The sequence below is a fragment of the Papio anubis genome, chromosome 15, assembly GCF_008728515.1.
Source record: "Papio anubis isolate 15944 chromosome 15, Panubis1.0, whole genome shotgun sequence".
Classification (NCBI taxonomy): Eukaryota; Metazoa; Chordata; class Mammalia; order Primates; family Cercopithecidae; genus Papio; species Papio anubis.
Genome location: NC_044990.1, coordinates 66,441,624 through 66,461,807, shown reverse-complemented (window position 1 = coordinate 66,461,807; position 20,184 = coordinate 66,441,624). Strand labels below are relative to the sequence as shown.

The following is a 20,184-nucleotide window of genomic DNA, read 5'->3' as shown; positions in this document are numbered from 1 at the left end:
ACAAGGTAAGGATCATCAGTATCACTGTCTACCACTTCCACATCCTGTCCCCCTGGAAGGTCTTCAGGGACAATAACACACATGGAGTTGTCATCTACTAAGATAACAATGCATTCTTCCACAAATCTTCCTAAAGGACCTTTCTGCGGCTGTATTAAGTTTACTTTTAAAAAAAAAATAAGTAGAAGCAGTACATTCTGAAATAATCATAAAATGTATAGTGTAATAAATACATAAACCAGTAATATGATAATATTTATTAGATTATATTTGTATGTGTTATACTTTTATATGACTGGCAACATAGTAGTTTTTTACACAAGTGTCATCACAAAGAAGTGACTAATGTGTTACGTTACAGTCAGCATTATGATGGCTATGATGTCACTAGGGTATAGAATTTTTAGGCGCCACTATTATTTTGTGGGAAGATCATCAAATACGTGTTTATTGTTCACTGAAATCTCATTATGAGGCACATAAATCTTTTGTATCAGGAGAAAATAAAGAAGTAAATGTGGAGGCAGCTAGAGTCATAGGTTTAGGGTCTATAAGTTAAGAAAAATTTTTATACATATTTATTATCTCCATGACATGTAAGACTAGGAGAAAAAAAAAGGAGGGTAAAAGAATATAGGATTTAAGGCCAGGTGCGGCGGCTCACACCCGTAATCCCAGCACTCTGGGAGGTCGAGGTGTGTGGATCACCTGATGTCAGGAGTTTGAGACCAGCCTGGCCAACACGGTGCAACCCTGTCTCTACTAAAAATACAAAAATTAGGCGGGCATGGTGATGGGCACGTGTAATCTCAGCTACTCGAGAGGATGAGGCAGGGGAATTGCTGGAACCTGGGAGGCGGAGGTTGCAGTGAGCAGCGATCACACCATTGCACTCCATCCTGGGCGACAAAAGCGAGATTTCATGTCAAATAAGCAAACAAAAAAAGAATATGGGATTTAAGGAGAAGAGAGAAGGTATAATAAAGTTCCGGTCTACAAATTACAGAAATTCTTTTATAAATATTTATTATCTCCATGACATGTAAAACTAGGGGAAAAAAAGGAGGGTAAAAAATATGGGATTTTAGAGGATATAATCGAGTTATTTTAGAAAGTAGAAAAAGAAATACAACAAAATATCCCTTTGTTGTTGTTAAGCACCCAGTTGAAGCTCCTTATTTATATTTTATTTATTGTACTGTATACACAGTAAAGAGCTCCACAAGCCAGAGAGGGAAGAGAAATGGAAATAACTAGAGCTATGAATATATTAAATGGGTATACCATGAAGGAAAAGCAGAAGCCAGTTAAGGGGATTTTTTTTTCATTATCCTACAATAGAATACATAAGAGCATTAGGTGGAAACTACAGCGGTTAGACTACAAAATGAATAAGTGAAAAGAAAAGGTGTAAAGTTAACATTTTTAATTGATCACAGAAGTGTTAGCAACTGAGAGCAAATAAATACATGGCATTTTGAAAGTTGTATTATGAAGTTCTTAATTACCTATATACAGAATTACAATATATTATTGATGTGTGTTATCTTTAAAATGCAATATACAGCAAAAGTATTGTTAAAAAATATCTTTGAAAGGTTTCTATAATCCATGAATTTCAAATTCAGTAACAAGAACTAAGAACATTATATACTTTGTCTAAAATCACCCTCTGGAATGGTCAACAAATGGCTGTTTCATACAATCATGCTCATGGGGATTATTTAGCAAAGTTTTGTGGTTTTAGCCATATTTTATCATAGTTTGAAAGGGATATGAATCAATCAGGCAAGATTAGCTTATGTGGCAATAACAAACAACCACTAACACTCATTGGCTTAAAACTAAAATGGTTGTATGTTTTTGCTTTTGTTTCTTAACTTCTCACCCAAGTTACATATTTAAAAATAGTCATTTAGAGCCGGGCGCGGTGGCTCAAGCCTGTAATCCCTGCACTTTGGGAGGCCGAGACGGGCGGATCACGAGGTCAGGAGATCGAGACCATCCTGGCTAACACGGTGAAACCCCGTCTCTACTAAAAAGTACAAAAAACTAGCCAGGTGAGGTGTTGGGTGCCTGTAGTCCCAGCTACTTGGGAGGCTGAGGCAGGAGAATGGCATAAACTTGGGAGGCGGAGCTTGCAGTGAGCTGAGATCTGGCCACTTTACTCCAGCCTGGGCGACAGGGCGAGACTCCATCTCAAAAAAAAAAGAAAATAGTCATTTAGAGTCTCTGAAATGTGTCACCATCCTCCTAATAAAGTAGCCACTATCAGAAATGTTCTCTGTGGAAGAAAACAAATAAATAAGCAATGTCACAAAGCATTCTCAGAATTTTAAATAGATTTAAATCACCTGGAAATTTAAATCACTTGTAAATGAGACAAATCATTTCCGGTCCCATTTCACTGGAAATAATCACAAAAAGAAACAACCTTAAAAAGATGGGAAAGTGCAAACCTACAAAGTGACTAAAAAGAAAAAAGAGCTAGCATATTTGTGAAGAAATCTAATGTGTATTAGACTCCCTATAAAATAAAAAACATTGAAACTTCTTATTGTGTAAATGTCAAGGTTCTGAAGTAAACATTAATTTTCCCGTGAGTCTTGTTGGAAAATTAATTTATTTTTCATTTTCTGATATCAAGTAAACATCAAAGTTGAATTTGGAATTCAAACTTCTATTTAGTAACTGGTTGAGAAAAAGAATGATTTTTTTTTTCAAAGTTCAAAATGAAGAAAGATTCCTTGTAGAACTAACTGAATGCAAATGGCACTATAAATTTGATTCCAGCTCTCTTGAAAATAAATTCTACATTTATGTGCTTCTGTAATTAGTTCCAATCAGCACACTATAAATATGTAAGGGTTTTACCCATCTATCACTTGCATCTTCGGTTTAAAGCTCTTCAGTTGAAATGGCAAACACATTCTGAGCAGATAATACTTCAATGTGGATTTGTCTAAGACTTAAAAGCTACAGATAATTCTTCCTTTGTTCTTGAGTTTTAGTCTTATTTATCCTTCTATTGAAAACAGTAATCATTTCTGTCTAAAATTAGAGAATACTGAAAGAGATGATATTAACTTAGAATTGAAAAGAAATGAATTCTAGTTATCTTGAAGGCTTGGGAGTTAGGAATAAATCCTCATTACTACTAACCTAAAAGATTTATTAAATGACATTGATACACGAATAGTAAGAGAAAGAGTGCATATTGTATATATGTAAGAGAAAGAGTGTTGGGGTTTCTAATAATACTTTGCCTTTCTTATGGTACTGTTCTCCTATTTAAGTCAGTGTCTTTCAATGCATTTGCAACTATAAAATATTTAACAATTTTCATATACAACCAGCAACAGCAAATAATATACCTTCGCATTGATCCCCTTAAAGGTTTAGAGATGAGTTGGGGCATGTCACTTCAGAGATGCTTGGCATCTTAAAATGTTCTCAGAATGGTGAGGCTTGAAAAGATTCAGTTGGAAAATACTCCCCTACACATGTGATCCTGATATACCTACCTTCAATTCAGGTACTTTCACTGAAAGTAAATAAACACTATTCCAACACCAATTTTCTTCATATGTAAATCAGCAGGCCAAGAACAGAAATTTTAGTGACTTCATATTTCTAGAGGTTGTTTGAATGTCATATTAAAGATTGTATGACTTAGTCCTTTCAAATCTGCGTCACCTAATGTGACTATATAAGTAAATAACCCCTACAACAAGAACAATGCAATAAAAAAGAACAGCAAGTAATAATTTCAGTATAATCGGACTAGGCAAGGTTAGGTACAATCTAACATATCTACTTACAATTTATGTAATTGTTTTTAGTTTAGGCAATGAGATTTTGATCTCAAAATCAGTTTGAATTTAGTGGGAATTTCCTTTTTTTTTTTTTTTTTTCTGAGACGGAGTCTAGCTCTGTCACCCAGGCTGGAGTGCAGTGGCGCGATCTCGGCTCACTGCAGCCACCGCCTCCCGGGTTCATGACCTTCTCCTACCTCAGCCTCACGAGTAGCCGGGACTACAGGCACCCATCATCACACCAGGCTAATTTTTTGTATTTTTAGTAGAGACGGGGTTTCACTGTGTTAGCCAGGATGGTCTCGATTTCCTGACCTCGTGATCCGCCCGCCTTGGCCTCCCAAAGTGCTGGGATTACAGGCATGAGCCACCGTGCCCAGCGTTTTGTGGGAATTTCTTCGGGAGCACATCACTTTTATAGATAGTATAGATATTCAAATATTGTATTCTCAAGAGTATTGTTGGTATCTTAAGCTATGCTTAAGCATTTTCTAAGGTAATAACTACCTATTCACTTATTTAACATATATTTATTGAGTATCTCTTATGAGCAGGCACTGGTCATACATACATAAGAAGGTAAGAAAAGTTGATAGATTCTACCCTTTGACAGTTCACAGTCTAGGGACAGAACACAAATACCCAAGTCAGTTCAGAATTAGAAAATTCAAATAATTGTGATAAAAGTCCAAAATACTATTCATAACACATGAATTTTGACATAAATATTACATAACACATGAACCTCACTAATTTAGAAGCTAATGAAGGTTTTCTGCAAAAGCATATCCTTTAAGCTGTAAAAATGAAGAATTGTTAGAAGTTAAACAGACAAAGTTTAATGTTTGAGAAAGAAGTAGAGCTCTTCAGAGAACATTTCTAGCAAGAGAACAATAGACATGAAAGCCAACAACACAGGAAAGAGCGTTGAATGTTTGAGAAACCCACAGCCGGGCTCGGTGGCTCAAGCCTGTAATCCCAGCACTTTGGGAGGCCGAGACAGGTGGATCACGAGGTCAGGAGATCAAGGTCACCCTGGTGAACATAATGAAACCCTGTCTCTACCCTGTCTCTACTAAAAAAATACAAAAAACTAGCCGGGTGAGGTGGCGGGCACCTGTAGTCCCAGCTACCGGGAGGCTGAGGCAGGAGAATGGCGTAAACCCGGGAGGCAAAGCTTGCAGTGAGCTGAGATCCGGCCACTGCACTCCAGCCTGGGCAACAGAGCGAGACTCCATCTCAAAAAAAAAAAAAAAAAAAAAAAAAAGAGAAACCCACAACTGTCCGGTGAAGTTGGAGAATAGACAGCTGGGGACAAAAAGTATGAGATAAAGTAAAAAGATTTTACAAGGAATAGAAAGTACTGGATTTTTAGGCCAAGTTAAATATTTGTGTTTTTGGTCTATGAATAATAAGATGTAAAATACATTTTACAAATTCAGTGATATTACTAGATTTACATTTTAAAAGGATAAGTTTGTTTGCAGTGTAAAAACCAATCAGATTTGAGGGACAGAGTAAGCTATGTAATGTATAAAGTGCAGCTTTTCCATCACCATGCAATAATCATAACACTATTATGGAGGGATTTTTTAATATAAAAATAAAAGTAATACCCACATAGAATAAGTATTTAAAAAAAAAAAAAAAAAAACAACCTTTTTTTGGAATCATTGTGGAAGTTTTCTATCTGAATACATGCATGTGCCCAATATCTGAAAAGAGAGCAATAAATTAAAATTGTTATGTGATTCAAAAATAAACGAGAGAACTAGAGGATGACGGGAAAATAAGATTCTTCAGAGTTCTTCCTGCTGCCGAAATGTCAATATGAACAGCTATCTACATTCAAAAGTACCTTCACAAGAGCTAAGGAAACCAGGTGAGAGAGCACGATGCCTGACCGCACCACAATAATAAGAAAAGACGCATTGAAAAGGCATTGAAGAGGGTAGGAAAGACTATTTTACACTACCCGTATCAACCCTCCCCGCAGCCCTGAGCAGCACACCATGGAGAGAGATACTCTTTGCTTCAGGGAAAGAGAGGAGGGTGAGCACAGGACTTTTCCCTGGACCTCAAAATGTGATCCCCACAGTAAAACTCAGAAGCAGGCAGGCTCCCATGGCCTTCAAAACCAGGTTAGATTCTTAAGGATAAACCTCCAAACCCACCTTGGTAGGAGTGGGGAACTTGCAGTACAAAGCTTAAGGCCTGTGAGAAAAATTTAATCGCTAGTCCACACCATGGCCTGGTTTCAGTGGTTCCAGGACCCAGACAGCCTTCAGTGGCAGACAGGCTTTAGCAGTCCTGTGTTTCTACTCTGCCCCAGAACTTCAATGGTCACAGAAGACTGACTTCAGCAGACCCAAACATTGGGCATATCCAGTGCTTTGTCAACCACAATGGTCTCCAGGTTATGAAACATGCTGGACAGCCTGCCTAGAATCTCTGAATGGGCTGACTGTTGAAGAAATTTTCAGAAAACGCTAGTCTCTAATGACTGGAATGAATACCCACTTTTTCAAATGTGCTGACAATGCATGGCCATAAGGAATAAGAAAAGAAGGGAAGTATGACATCAGTAAAGGGACAAAACAAAGTGCTAGTTATCAACCATAAACAAAGGAAGATGTATAAAGTACTTGACAAAGAATTCAAAATAACTGCTTTAAGGGGCCTCAGAGAGCTTTAAAAACAAACACAGGGGAACAATTCAAAGAAATACAAGGGAGCAGAATTTAACAGAGATAGAAATGATTAAAACAAAACTGACACAAATTATTGAGCTGAAAAATATAATGAACAAAATGAAAATTATAATGCAGAGCATCAGTTGCAAAATTAATAGAATAAAGAATCTGTGAAATTGAAGGCAGGTTATTTGAAAATATACAGAAAAAAATAAGGAATGAATAAAGCTTATGAGACTTACAGGACAGCATCATAAAGGCAAATTACTGAGTTATAGAGGATAAAGTAGGAAAAAAAAAAGGTCAAGGAGTAGAATGTTTATTTAAATAAATAATAGCAGAAAACTTTCCAAATCTGGTGAAAGATATAACTATCTAAGTACAGAAATGTCAAACATCTCCAGATTCAATTCAAATAAGATGACCTCAAGACATATTATAATCAAACTGTCCAAAATCAAAGACAAAAGAGAAGATCCTAAAAGCAGCAAGAGAAAAGAAGCAAGAAACAAAAGACAGTTTCAATAAGACTAGTAGAAGGTTTCTCAGCGCAGCCCTTATAGGCCAGGAGAGACTGAGATCAGTACCTGAAGAGAAAAAAAAAAAAAAAACAGAAAAAAACACTTTCAATAAAGAATACTGTTCTCAGCAAAGTTATCCTTTAGAAATGACGTAAAGAATTTTCCAGATAAATAAAGGCTGAGGCAGTATGCTTCATGAGACCCATCTTATACTTTAAGTTCCATCAATGATAGACTGTATAAAGAAAATTTGGCATATATACACCATGGAATACTATGCAGCCATAAAAAAGGATGAGTTCATGTCCTTTGCAGGGACATGGATGAAACTGGAAACCATCATTCTCAGAAAAGTAACACAAGAAGAAAAAAACAATCACTGCATGTTCTCTCTCATAAGTGGGAGGTGAACAATGAGAACACATGGACACAGGGAGGGGAGCATCACACACCAGGGATGGGGGACTGGGGGAGGGACAGCATTAGGAAAAATACCTAATGTAAATGACGAGTTGATGAGTACAGCAAACCAACATGGCACATGTATACCTACGTAACAAACTTGGCCCGTTGTGCACATGAGACCCATCTTATGAGAAATGATAAAGGAAGTCCTTCAAGCTCAAAGAAAAAAAGATACTAGTAAGTAACATAAAAACATATTAAAGTATAAAACTCACTGAAAATGTAAGTACATAGTTAAATTCAGAATACGCTATTACTGTAATGGTGATGTGTAATTCACTTATATCTGTAATATAAAGGTTAAAAGACAAAACTATTAAAAATATAATTGCTATAATAATTTGTTAAGCAATATGAAATATAAAAAGATGTAAATCATCACATAAAAATGTAAAATATTATGGAAGGGGAGTAAAAGTATAGAGGCATTTTATGTGATCAAATTTAAGTTATTATTGGCTTAAATAAGCTGTTTAATGCATAATTTTTAAAGCTTCATGGTAACTATAGCAAAGACTTTAGTAGATATACACACACACACAAAAAAATGAAATTCAAAAAATAAAAATATACCACTGGAGAAAATTACTTAACAATAAAGGAAGAGATAAAAGCAAAAGAAGAAGAAAGGGGAAAAGGATATACAAAACAAGTAGAAAAAAAATAGCAAATTATCAGTATAAAGTCAATATATGTCAATAATCACCTTTAAAATAAATGAATCAAATTCTCGAATAAAAACACGTTGAGTTAAAGAATGGATGAAAAATAAACACAACTCAACTGTATGCTGTCTGTAAGAGACTCACTTCAACTGTAAAGACACACATAGAGCAAAAATGAAGAAACGGAAAAACATTCTGTTCAAATAAAATCAAAAGAGATTAGAATTCCTGTATTAGATAAAATATGTTTAAATCAAAAACTGTAAAAAGAGACAAAGAAGATCATTATATAACAATAAAAGAGTCAATTCAAAAAATAATGACTAAAATGTGCAAATTAGTAAACACATCACACACACAAATAAACCACAAATAATTGATATAACATATTGTATAGGGAAAGATATCTTCAAAATTGATGGGTGTTTTGTTTGTTTGTTTGTTTTTATGGAAGCAGTAGTTTGGAACACTTTTATACCTACCGTGGAATTGTAACTTTCACAAAACTCAGAAGACACATTTCTTACAAACCCAATAGTACATATTATGTTATATTTTATTATACTATGCTATAGTAGAGTATATCATATTACAGTATATGTTATGCTGCATTATATGTTACATAACATTATGTTATAAAGGTTTGATTTCCCTCTCTATACTAATATGAATATTTTTGTACTAAAGTAGTCAAATTTAATTGTGTAAACAATTGTAAAATTTAAGTCTAATTGGTACAAGTCAATAGAGGCCTATCCTATTACTCATATATTGTTAACAAGAAAACAAACATGTAAAAAAATACAATTCTTGTCTAATTTGTCAATGGTCATATGACTTCAGTAAACATCCAAAACATGCCATTTTAAGTTATTGCCTGTTAATAACTTGAGATAATTTTATTAAATATTAATAAAATGTAATGTATGACAAACATGTCATCAGGAACTACAAAAGGACTCTCATTATAAAGAAATGTTAAATATAAGTAAATAATGACATTCAAAAACCAAATTTTCATTCTCTGATAACCATAAAAGCAAAAATAATGAAGTCTCAGGGACCATCCTAAGATTTCTGTTCACATATTCTGGAAGGCCAGGAATGACCTCCAGATGAGGTCATAATTGTCCAATTTATAATTTCTTATAAAATGATCTTTCTCACACTCGACAGTCTCCATTAATACATTAAGTTATGGCAGGTATTAATTAATGATGGGCCCCCTTTTCTTGACATAGTGAATCTCAAAAATACTTTGTGTCTCCCTAAATTAGGGACTCCGAGAGAATGCTAAAATCAAGAATAGGAAATACTTAAAGATTTCATTAACCTCAAAGGTAATGTCTGATTTGTTATGAAGCTGTAATTCACAACAGTCACGTTAGAAACAAGTTCAAATCAGGTGACTTAATAGAGTGTTTATCGAGTGCACCATCCAGCATGAACATTCAGAAAGTAAATAAACCCAAGTATAAGCTATTACAGGACTTGAAGTCATATTCCTCTACAGAACAGGCACTTACAATTTTAAATTAATAATCATTACTAGATATTCTGTATGATTATTTCTATCAATATCAAACTGAGCCATTCAGATAAGTGAATGTTGTGCTTTAAAATTTTCTAAATCAATTTACATGAATTTAAAATATTCCTGTTCTTATTCTAAAAATATAGCACATATATTTAATATGTAAAATGTGCAACAAAAAAGGAAGATAGCATATACTGGTGTTTCATGATGGTGATTAAATATTATACTGAAGTATTGTGTCTCTCTTTTAATGATGAATGTTATAAGTATATAGATGGTTTTACCATTTTAACTAATCAAAATATCATCGTCATCTACCAAAACTGTTCTTTTTGTTTGTTTGTTTGTTTTTTCCTCCAAGATGGCTGACTAGAAGCATTTCAAGCATTCCTCCTCCACTTGGCAGAACCAAAATAGTATGTGGACAATCACACTTTGAATACATTACTCAGGAAGGAACACAGGAGTTCAACAGAAAGTTGAAGGGAAGTCTTCAAATCTGGGAGGAAAAAAGAAAATGGGCAGCCTGAGTGGCCAAGATCAGCCAAGACCTGGGTGCAAATCCTCAATATGGAAAAGGGTGAGTGAATGTGCTTCCGTGGTCCACTTTCCTACTGTGGAATTGTGCGAGTTGAGGAACAAGGGGAGTACCTAACCCTCCCAATCTCTGAATCTAGCTTGAGAAGCAGCCAGAATACTGTGAGAAAGAATTGCTTCAGGAGTGTTGCATGCCCTTTTATAGACCTGGGATGCTATTCTTGAGCCCACCTCCAAGCCAACTGTGCATGGTCCTTGAGAGTAGCAGCATTGGTCCTGGCTGGTAGGGATGCTTAGAGGCAATTATGGAAATGGGACTTTACTGCAGGATGGGTTACCACAAGTAGTTCTGAGAATTGAGTGTGGAGTGAGATCTAGCCACTGGTGGAGCTGGGCACCCTGAGGATTGCCTTGTCCTGTCCTGACAAGCATGGTGCCTGTACCTACCACTAGGAGGCCTGGGTTCAAGGTTGCCTGGTTCAGCTCTGCCAAACTTCTCCCCACTCTCTGAGACAGTGTGGGATCCATGCTCATGGGTGTTCCACAAATCAATCCACCACGTGGGACACCCAAGTACTTCCCTCAGGGAACATAGGTCAGATTTATACATCCTACCACTACCCCCACAGCTGTATTATTATTATTGTTTTTTTACCTGTCAGTGCCACCTACTGGCCTAGAGGATAGCCCATGTATTTCATTACCATTATAACAACTGCTAGCACAAAAACACTCAGGAACTACAAAAGGATCTCATGACCACTGCTACTGCCATCACCCACAACACCCCAGGTTCCAAGGATGCCAAAAGCCCACTCACCTCCTTAGTGCACCACTGCTACTACTGGCATCTGAGAAAGCCACTCAGAAGCCCAGGAACCAGCCTGCCGGGAACTGCCACCTCAGGCGCCAGCATACATGACCCCAGATCACAATGATAAACATGCTGAGCCCACCACTACTATGAATGAAACCTGAAGAGCTTTTAGGCATTCTAGTCCTCAGCACAACTTCCCCACATCCCCCACCCATGGCTGCACCCTAACTACTGAGCAACCCACAGATACCAAGGCTAGGTATAGCCAAAGAAATCTTTTTATTATTATCATTATTGTTTGTTACATATGTATACTTGTGCCATGTTGGTGTGCTGCACCCATCAACTCGTCAGCACCCATCAACTCATCATTTACATCAGGTATAACTCCCAATGCAATCCCTCCCTCCTCCCCCCTCCCCATGATAGGCCCCAGTGTGTGATGTTCCCCTTCCCGAGCCCAAGTGATCTCATTGTTCAGTTCCCACCTATGAGTGAGAACATGCGGTGTTTGGTTTTCTGTTCTTGCGATAGTTTGCTGAGAATGATGGTTTCCAGCTTCATCCATGTCCCTACAAAGGACACAAACTCATCCTTTTTTATGGCTGCATAGTATTCCATGGTGTATATGTGCCACATTTTCTTAATCCAGTCTGTCACTGAGGGACATTTGGGTTGATTCCAAGTCTTTGCTATTGTGAATAGTGCCGCAATAAACATACGTGTGCATGTATAAACTAGCCAAGGAAATCTTACACAGTTTTCATCACTGCAAAGAACCAGAGTCAAATGCCGTACCAAGTAAGTATCACAGTAATATGTTCAATAAAAAAATCTCCTCCCATGAAAGTAATTTTAAATTAAAAAGAAGCAACTATTGCTCCAGAGCAAAAAACAAAGTAATATGACACCTTCAGAGAAACACAATAGTTCTCCAGAAGTAGGTGTTAACAAAAAAGTCATTGAAATGTCATATAATAAATTCAAAATATTGATTTTAATGAAGTTCAATGAGATGCAAGATAAATTTAAAAACCAATACAAAGAAAAAAAAATTCGGGATATAAATGAGAACTTTACCAGGGAGATTGATATCTGAAAAAAGAAAAACAAAACAACTCACACACACACACACACACACACACACACACACACACACACACACGTACATATATACAAAAATTCTAGACCTCAAAACTTTATCAAATGAATTTCAAAAATTTTCAAAAGCCTCAACAATGATAAGATCAAGCAAAAAAAAGTACAACTTCAGAAAAGGTCTTTTGAAATATTGCAGACAAAAATAAAGAAAAGAAATTAAAAAGAATGTGCATAGGCTTCAAGACATTTGAGACTACATCAGGCAATTGAACTTAAGAATCATATTCTCCAGGGGTAAATACAAATTAAAATATTTTGAAGACCTATTTAATAAAATAGTTAATGAAAATTTCCCATCTATCAAGAGATTTAATCATCCAGGTATAGTAGGACCCATAATCCCTAGGAAATTTATTGCAAAAAGAGCTTTAACACAAATTGTAATCAGTCTAAAGTCAAAGTGAAAGAAAGAATTCTAAAATTAATAAGAGAAAAGCATCTAGTTGCTTATGAAGAAAGCCCATCAGACTAACAAGCAGACATCTCAGCAGAAATCATACAGGACAGAAGAGAATGGGAAGGCATGTCAGAACTGCTGAAATAAATAAAACTTCTAGCCCAGAACTCTATATCCAGCAAAATTAAGGTTTATAAATAAAGGAGAAATAAAATCTTTCCCAGCCACACAAATGCTGAGGGAATTCATCACCACCAGACTAGTCCTACAAAAAATAATTAAGAGTCCTAACTAGAAATGAGAGAATAACATTCACCACTGTAACAACATATGAATGTATAAAACTCACCGGTAAAGCAATCACACGCAAAAAAGAGAAATAAATCAAATAAGGGGCCAGGTGCAATGGCTCATGCCTGTAATCCCAGCACTTTGGGAGGCTGAGGTGGGCAGATCACTTGAAGTCAGGAGTTCAAGCTCAGCCTGGCCAACATTGTGAAAGTCTACCTCTACTAAAAATACAAAAATTAGTCGGGGGTGGTGGCGGGCACTTGTAGTCCCAGTTACTTGGGAGACTGAGGCAGAAGAATCGCTTGAACCCAGGAAGTGGATGTTGCAGTGAGCCAAGATTGTGCCACCACACTCAATATCAAAAAAAAAGAAATCAAATAATAATATTACAGAGTTCCACTGAATCAAAGATAAGTAGACACAGAAAAAAATAAAAAAAAAATTAAGAATATAACAGGAACAAAAGCTCACATACCAGTATTAACCATAAATGTAAATGAGTTAAATGTTCCACTTAAGAGATATAGATTGATGTAATTGATGTAAAAAGTAATGATCTAACAATATACTGCTTACAATAAATACACCTTACCTGTAATGACACAGAAAGACTTAAAGTAAAGGTGTGGAAAAAGATATTCCACACAAACAAAACACAAAATTAAGAATAACTATGTTAATAGTAGAGAAAACAGATTTTAAATTGAAACCACTTTTTTAAAAGGTCATTATATATGATAAAGCTCTCAATTCATCAAGAGAATATAATAATTTGAAATATATATGTACCCATTCATATATGTACCAGATTCATAAAACAAATGTTACTAGACCCAAAGAAAGAGACAGACAGCAATAAAATAATAGTGAGGATTTCAACATCCCACTCAAAGCCTAGACATATCATCAAGACATAAAATCAACAACAAAAATTAACCCACTGGATTTAAATTGCACATTAGAACAAATAGACCTAATATGCATTTACAGAATATTCTACCCAACAACCACATAATACAGATAGTTCTCATCAGCACATGGAATATTCTTTTAGATAGGCTATATATTAGACCACAAAACAGGTCTTAACAAATTAAAAGCAAAACAGAAATCATATCAAGTATTTATTCAGATCACAGTGGAATACAAATAGAAAACAATACCAAATAAATATTTGGAAATTATACAGATACATGGAAATTATAAAACACATTTATGAATGATCATTGGGCCAACAAATAAGATGGAAATTTAAAAATTTATTGAAACAAATAAAAATGGAAATACAGCTTACCAAATCTGCTGAGATATAACAAAAGTAGTGCAAAGAGTGAAGTTTACAGCTTTAAATGCTTACATAAAAAGTAGAAAGGCTAAAAATAAACAACCAAGCATCATACCTCAAGGAACTAGAAAAGCAAGAATAAACCAAACCCAAAATTTGCTCAAGAAAATAAATAAGAAACGTAAAAGATATTAAGATATAAACAAAAATTACAATATTAAGATATAAACAAAAAATTACAAAGGATTGAAGAAATAAACAGTTGATTCATCTGTTATCTGAAGGCAATTGATAAGCTCCTAGCTAGTCTAAACAAGAAAATAAGAATGAAGATCCAAATAAACAAAATCAAATACAACAATCGAGATTACAACTGATACCACATAAATACAAAGATCATCAGAGACTATTACCAACTGTATGCTCACAAACTAGAAAACCTAGAGGAAACAGAAAAAATCCCAAACATACCACTTTTTAAGATTTATCAAAAAGAAATAGAAAACCTGAACAGACGAATAATAATGAGTGGTGAGACTGTAGCAGTTTTTAAAAATCTCCCAACAAAGAAAAGCCCAGGACCAGACGAATTACAAGCTGAATTATTCTACCAACATACAAAGAAGAACTAATAGAAATCCTCCTGAAATTGTCACCAAAAACAAGATACAAAGAGAAAATTATCCCTAACTTATTCTACAAGGCCAATATCTCTTTTATACCAAAATCAGGCAAGCACACAATGAAAGAAGAAAACTGCAGACCAATATTCCTGATTAACATAGATGCAAAACCCTCATCAAAATACTATCCAATCAAATCCAACAGTGTATCATAAAGATAATAAATGACAATTAAGTGGGTTTTATACCAGAAATGCAAGGATATTCAACATACGCAAATCAATAAATATGAACATCATATAAACAAAAATAAGTACACAACTGATATGAGCATCTCAATAGATGTAAAAAAAACATTTGATAAAATCCTGTGTGTCTTCATGCTAAACACCCTCAACAACTTAGGCATAGAAGAAACATCCTTCAAGTGATAAAGGCCAGAAGATGGCTGACTAGAAGCAGCTAGTGTGTGCCACTCCCAGAGAGAGGAGATAGCGTGGTGAGTAAACACTATTTTTTTTAACTGAATTGTCAAGAACACTTTGTGATTCATTAAAGAAGCAACGGGACCCACGGAGTACAGAGAAGTGAGATAGGACAGCCACCAACCTGGGATTGGCATGGAACCAAGTGAGGCTTCTTACCATAGGGAAATGGTGAGTGAGCAAGAGCCCCTGGCTCTTCTCACAGACACACTTCTGCCACAGACCTTTGCAAACCAGCGCATAGGAGATCTCCCCTGATACTCTTCCCTTCCTGGGACCTCCAGAGTGACAGAGAATGTTGCATGGAGTATGGGCAGAGCCTTCACTAAGACACACAGAGTCCCAGGGGCCTCAGACCCCTGAGCACCTTGACACCAGTGGCTGTAGCTCTACCAACAAGGGAGGCCAGGCTCTTTCACACTCCCCAGGAAAGGGGCCTCATGGTGCTGAGGAGTGAATGGTCTGCAGGCTTGGCCTCTGCTACGCCTCATTAGACAAAGACAATTGGCCTAGGACCTTAGCACAGCCACCCCAAGCTGCCTGAGCTCTTAAGCCAGTGGCAGTTCTGCATTTCCCTGGGACAGAACTCCCAGAGGAAAAACACAGGTCTGACATTTTTGCTGCTGCTGCTGCTGCTGCTGCCCCCAATCCGACTGCCTTCAGGCTCGGTAGGGAGCAGAGAGATGAAGGACTATTGCAGGCCTCCAGCACAACACGGCTGCCTTCCAGAAAAGTGGCCAGGCTGTGTTGTATGTGAACCCCTGATCCTGTAACTCCTCAGTGGCCAGGATCTCTCAACCTGGCCCCCTAGCGTAGCTGCCCTGCCCCTGCCAGGGCACAGCACATCAGTTGGTGGGGGCTTTGCATTTCTCTGAGGAGTAAATATCAGAGACATTCCCCCTCCCTTCTGCCACTGCCAGTGCAGCAGTAATGCCCTTAGTGCCCTCTAACTGGGGAAGAAACAAGCAGCCTGCGTGCTTTACTCATACGTCCAGAATGCTACAGTCACCACAGGGAATTGAAATGAGTCTCTCTTCTCAGTGAGTCCCCAACCCCCTGCTCTTCACCAGGCAGGGACCCCTGGCTTGGGCCTGAAATGCAGCCACCATGCCCTGGGCTCATTGTTCCCATTGGCAGATGCTCTTTGTTGCTCTAGGGTGGAGCTCCAAGAGACAAGGAAAAGGTCTTCTCCCATTATCACTACCAAAGTCCTAGTCCCTGCTTCCCCCAAGCTTGAGAGGGAAAAAAGCCTGAGCTTGCCCCATGGCTGTGGTGCACTGCCCAAGAGTGCCAAGCTAAGATCTGTAGCCAGCACTCAAGTAAGAGAGGAGCTCACACTCTCAGAGCCCTGAGAGGGAGCATGGCTACAAACAGGAGGAAATACAGAGGAGCTGCCTGGCTGAGCAAAAGCCTACCTAAAGGGCATTATGCTTAAGCGTCATCTACTGGATCACAGCCCAAACTTCAACAACAAAAATACTTAGATGATAGTACTATATCCCCCTGTGAAACCAAGAACAAGAATTCAGCCAAAAATAAAGATGCTGCACAAAGCCTTGACCCTCTGAAAACATGAAGAAATGGAGCCAACTGACTGTGTTCAAATTACACACCAAGGTAAAGGGAACATTGATCCACAGAGATGAGAAAGAACCAGTGCAAGAATTCTGGCAACTCTAGAAGCCAGAGTGTCTTCTTACCTCCAAATACCACAGTAGCTCCCCAGCAATGGTTATTAGTCAGAAGGAAATAGCTGAAGTAAAAGACATAGAATCTGGAGTCTGGATAGCAATTAAGACCCTTGAGATTCAGAAGAATGTTGAAACAAATTCCAAGGATTCTACGGAATCCGGTTGTATCAGTCAGTTCTCACGTTGCTGTAAAAAATACCTGAGACTGGCTAATTTATAAAGAAAAGAGGTTTAATTGGCTCATGATTCTGCAGGCTGTACAGGAAGCATGGCAGCAACTGCTCAGCTTCTTGAGAGGCTTCACGAAATTTACAATCATGGCAGAAGGTGAAGGGGAAGCCAGCACTTCACATGGCCAGAGCAGCAGGAAGTGAGAGAGCAGGGGAGTTGCCAGACACTTTCAAATGACCATATCTCATGAGAATTCACTCTCTATCACAAGAACAGCACCAAGGGGGAATTCTGCTTCCATGATCCAATCGCCCACCAGACCCTGCCTCCAGTGGTGGAGATTAAAATTTGACATGAGATTTGGGCAAGGGCACAGGCCAAACCATATTATTTCCTCCCTTTGCCCCTCTCAAATCTCATGTCCTTCTCACAACAGTCCCCCAAAGTCTTAACTCAGTCCAGCATTAACTCAAAAATCCCAAAGTCCAAAGTCTCATCTCAGACGAGACTAGTCCCTTCTGTGCTGAGCCTGTAAAATAAAAAATTTGTTACTTACTTCCAAGATATAATGGCGGGGGTAAGGTATTGGGTAAATATTCCCATTCTAAATGGGAAAAATCAGCCAAAAAAGGGGCTAAAGGCCCCATGCAAATCTGAAACCCAGCAGGGAAGTCACTAAACTCTAAAGCTCCAAGATAATCTCATTTGAATTCATGCTTCACATCCAGGATACATTGGTGTGAGAGGTGGGCTCCCAAGGCCTTGGGCAGCTCTGCCCCTGTGGCTTTGCAGGGGTCAGTTCCCACAGCTGCTCTCATGGGCTGCTGTTGAATACTTTCAATTTTTCCAGGCACATGGTGCAAGCCTTCAGTGGCTCTACCATTACAGGGTCTGGAGAATAGTGGCCCTTTTCTTACAGCTCCACTAGGCAGTGCCCCAGCGGGTACTCTGTGTGGAGGCTCCAACCTCACGTTTCCCCTCCTACTGTCCTAGTGTGGGTTCTCCATGATTTGATGAATCCATCCCTGCAGCAGGCTTCTGCCTGGAGATTCCAGATTTTCCATACATCCTCCAAAATATAGGCAGAGGATCCCAAGCCTCAACTCTTGCAGTCTGTGAACCCACAGGCTTACCACCACATGGAAACCACAAAGGCTTATGGCTTGCACCCTCTAAAGCAGTGGCCTGAGCTGTATGTGGGTCCCTTTAGCCACGGTTGGAGCTGGAGTGGCTGGGATGCAGGCAGTAGTGTCCTGATGCTGCACAGGGCAGCAACACCATGGGCCTGGCCCATGAAACTATTCTTTACTCCTAGGCCTCTGGGCCTGTGATGGGAGGGTCTGACATGAAGGTCTCTGAAATGCCTTCAAGGCAAAACAATTTGACATCACATTTGGGTGGGAACACAGACCCAATCCGAAGAACCAGTAAAATGTTTCAATGGAAGAAAGATAAAATAGCCATTTTAATGAGGAGCCAATCTGAGCTGATCGAACTGAGAAACTCACTACAAATATTTCATAACAAAATGTAAAGTTTTGACAGCATAGTAGACCAAGCTGAGGAAGGAATATCTGAGTTTGAATGCTGGTTCTTCAAATTAACTCAGTCAGAAAAAAAATTAGAAAAAATAATTTTAAAATGAGCAAAACTCCTGAGAAATATGATATTATCTAAGGATAACAAATCTACAAATCATTTGCATTCTTGAGGGAGAGAGAGCAAGTAACCTGGAAATTCTCTTTGAGGATACTGCCCACAAAATTCCACCCCCCAGCCCTAGAGAGATTGACTTGCAAATTAAGGAAGTTCAAAGGACCCCCACAAGATACTAAATGAAAAGACCATCCCCAAGACACACAGTTATGAGATTCTTCAAGGTCAGAACAAAAGAAAAAATATGAAAGGCAGATAGAAAGAAGGGGCAGATTACCTACAAAGGGAACCTCATCAGGCCAACAGGAGATCTCAGCAGAAACCTTACAAGACAGAAGAGATTGGGGACCTATATTCAGGATCCTTAAGGAAAAGAGATTCCAACCAAGGATTTTATATCCAACCATACTAAGCTTTATGAGTGAAGGAGAAATAAAATTATTTTCAGACAAGCAAATTCTAAGCAAATTCATTACCAACAGGCCTGTATAACGAGGTCCTTAAGGGAGCATGCAACATGGAAATGAAAGGTCATTTCCAGCCATCACAAAAGCATACTCAAGTATATAGACCATCAATATTATAAAACAGATACCCAATCAAGATGTAAAAACAGCTAACATCATGATGACAATCAAATCTGTACATATCAATATTAGACTTAAGTATAAATAGGTTAAACAACCTACCTAAAATGTACAGAGTGACAAGTTGCATAAAGAAGCAAGACCCAACTCTAGGCTATCTTCAAGAGATCCATCTCACATGGAAGGACACCCACAGACTCAAAGTAAAAGGATGGAGAAAGATCTATCAAGCAATAGGAAATTTTTAAAAAGCAGGGCTTGCTATTTTTATTTTAGACAGAATCAACTTTAAACCAACAACAATCAAAAAAGACAAAGCAGAGCATTACATAATGATAAAAGATTCAGTTCAACAAGAAGACTTAACTGTCCTAAATATATATGCACCCAACGTTGGAGCACACAGATTCATAAAACAAAATCTTAGAGATTGGCAAAGAGACTCTCATTACCACTCAATAATAGTAAGAAACTTCAACACTCCAACAAATGTATTGGGCAGATCATCAGGGAAGAATACTAACAAAGATACTTGGGATCTAAACTAGTTACTAGACTAAATGGATCTAACAGACAACTACAGAGCAATCCATCTAACAAAATCAGAATGCACATTCTTTTCATTTGTAGATGGCACATACTCTAAAATGTATCTTATACTTGCCATAAAGCAATTTTCCACAAATAAAAAAAAAAATCATACCAACACTATGGGACCACAGTGCAATAGAAACAGAAATCAGTACTAAGAAAATCTCTCAAAACCATACAATTACATGGGAGTTAA

At 37.6% G+C, this 20,184-nt stretch overlaps 1 long non-coding RNA gene across 1 annotated transcript in view; it reads left to right on the top strand.

Moving 5' to 3' along the window:
- Nucleotides 1–20,184, top strand: part of LOC103879375 — a 115,601-nt gene that overhangs the window by 84,287 nt on the left and 11,130 nt on the right. Inside the window, exon 3 of the long non-coding RNA XR_004178528.1 lies at nt 10,058–10,276. This is a non-coding gene — a long non-coding RNA (uncharacterized LOC103879375). The remainder of the gene's footprint in view (nt 1–10,057; nt 10,277–20,184) is intronic.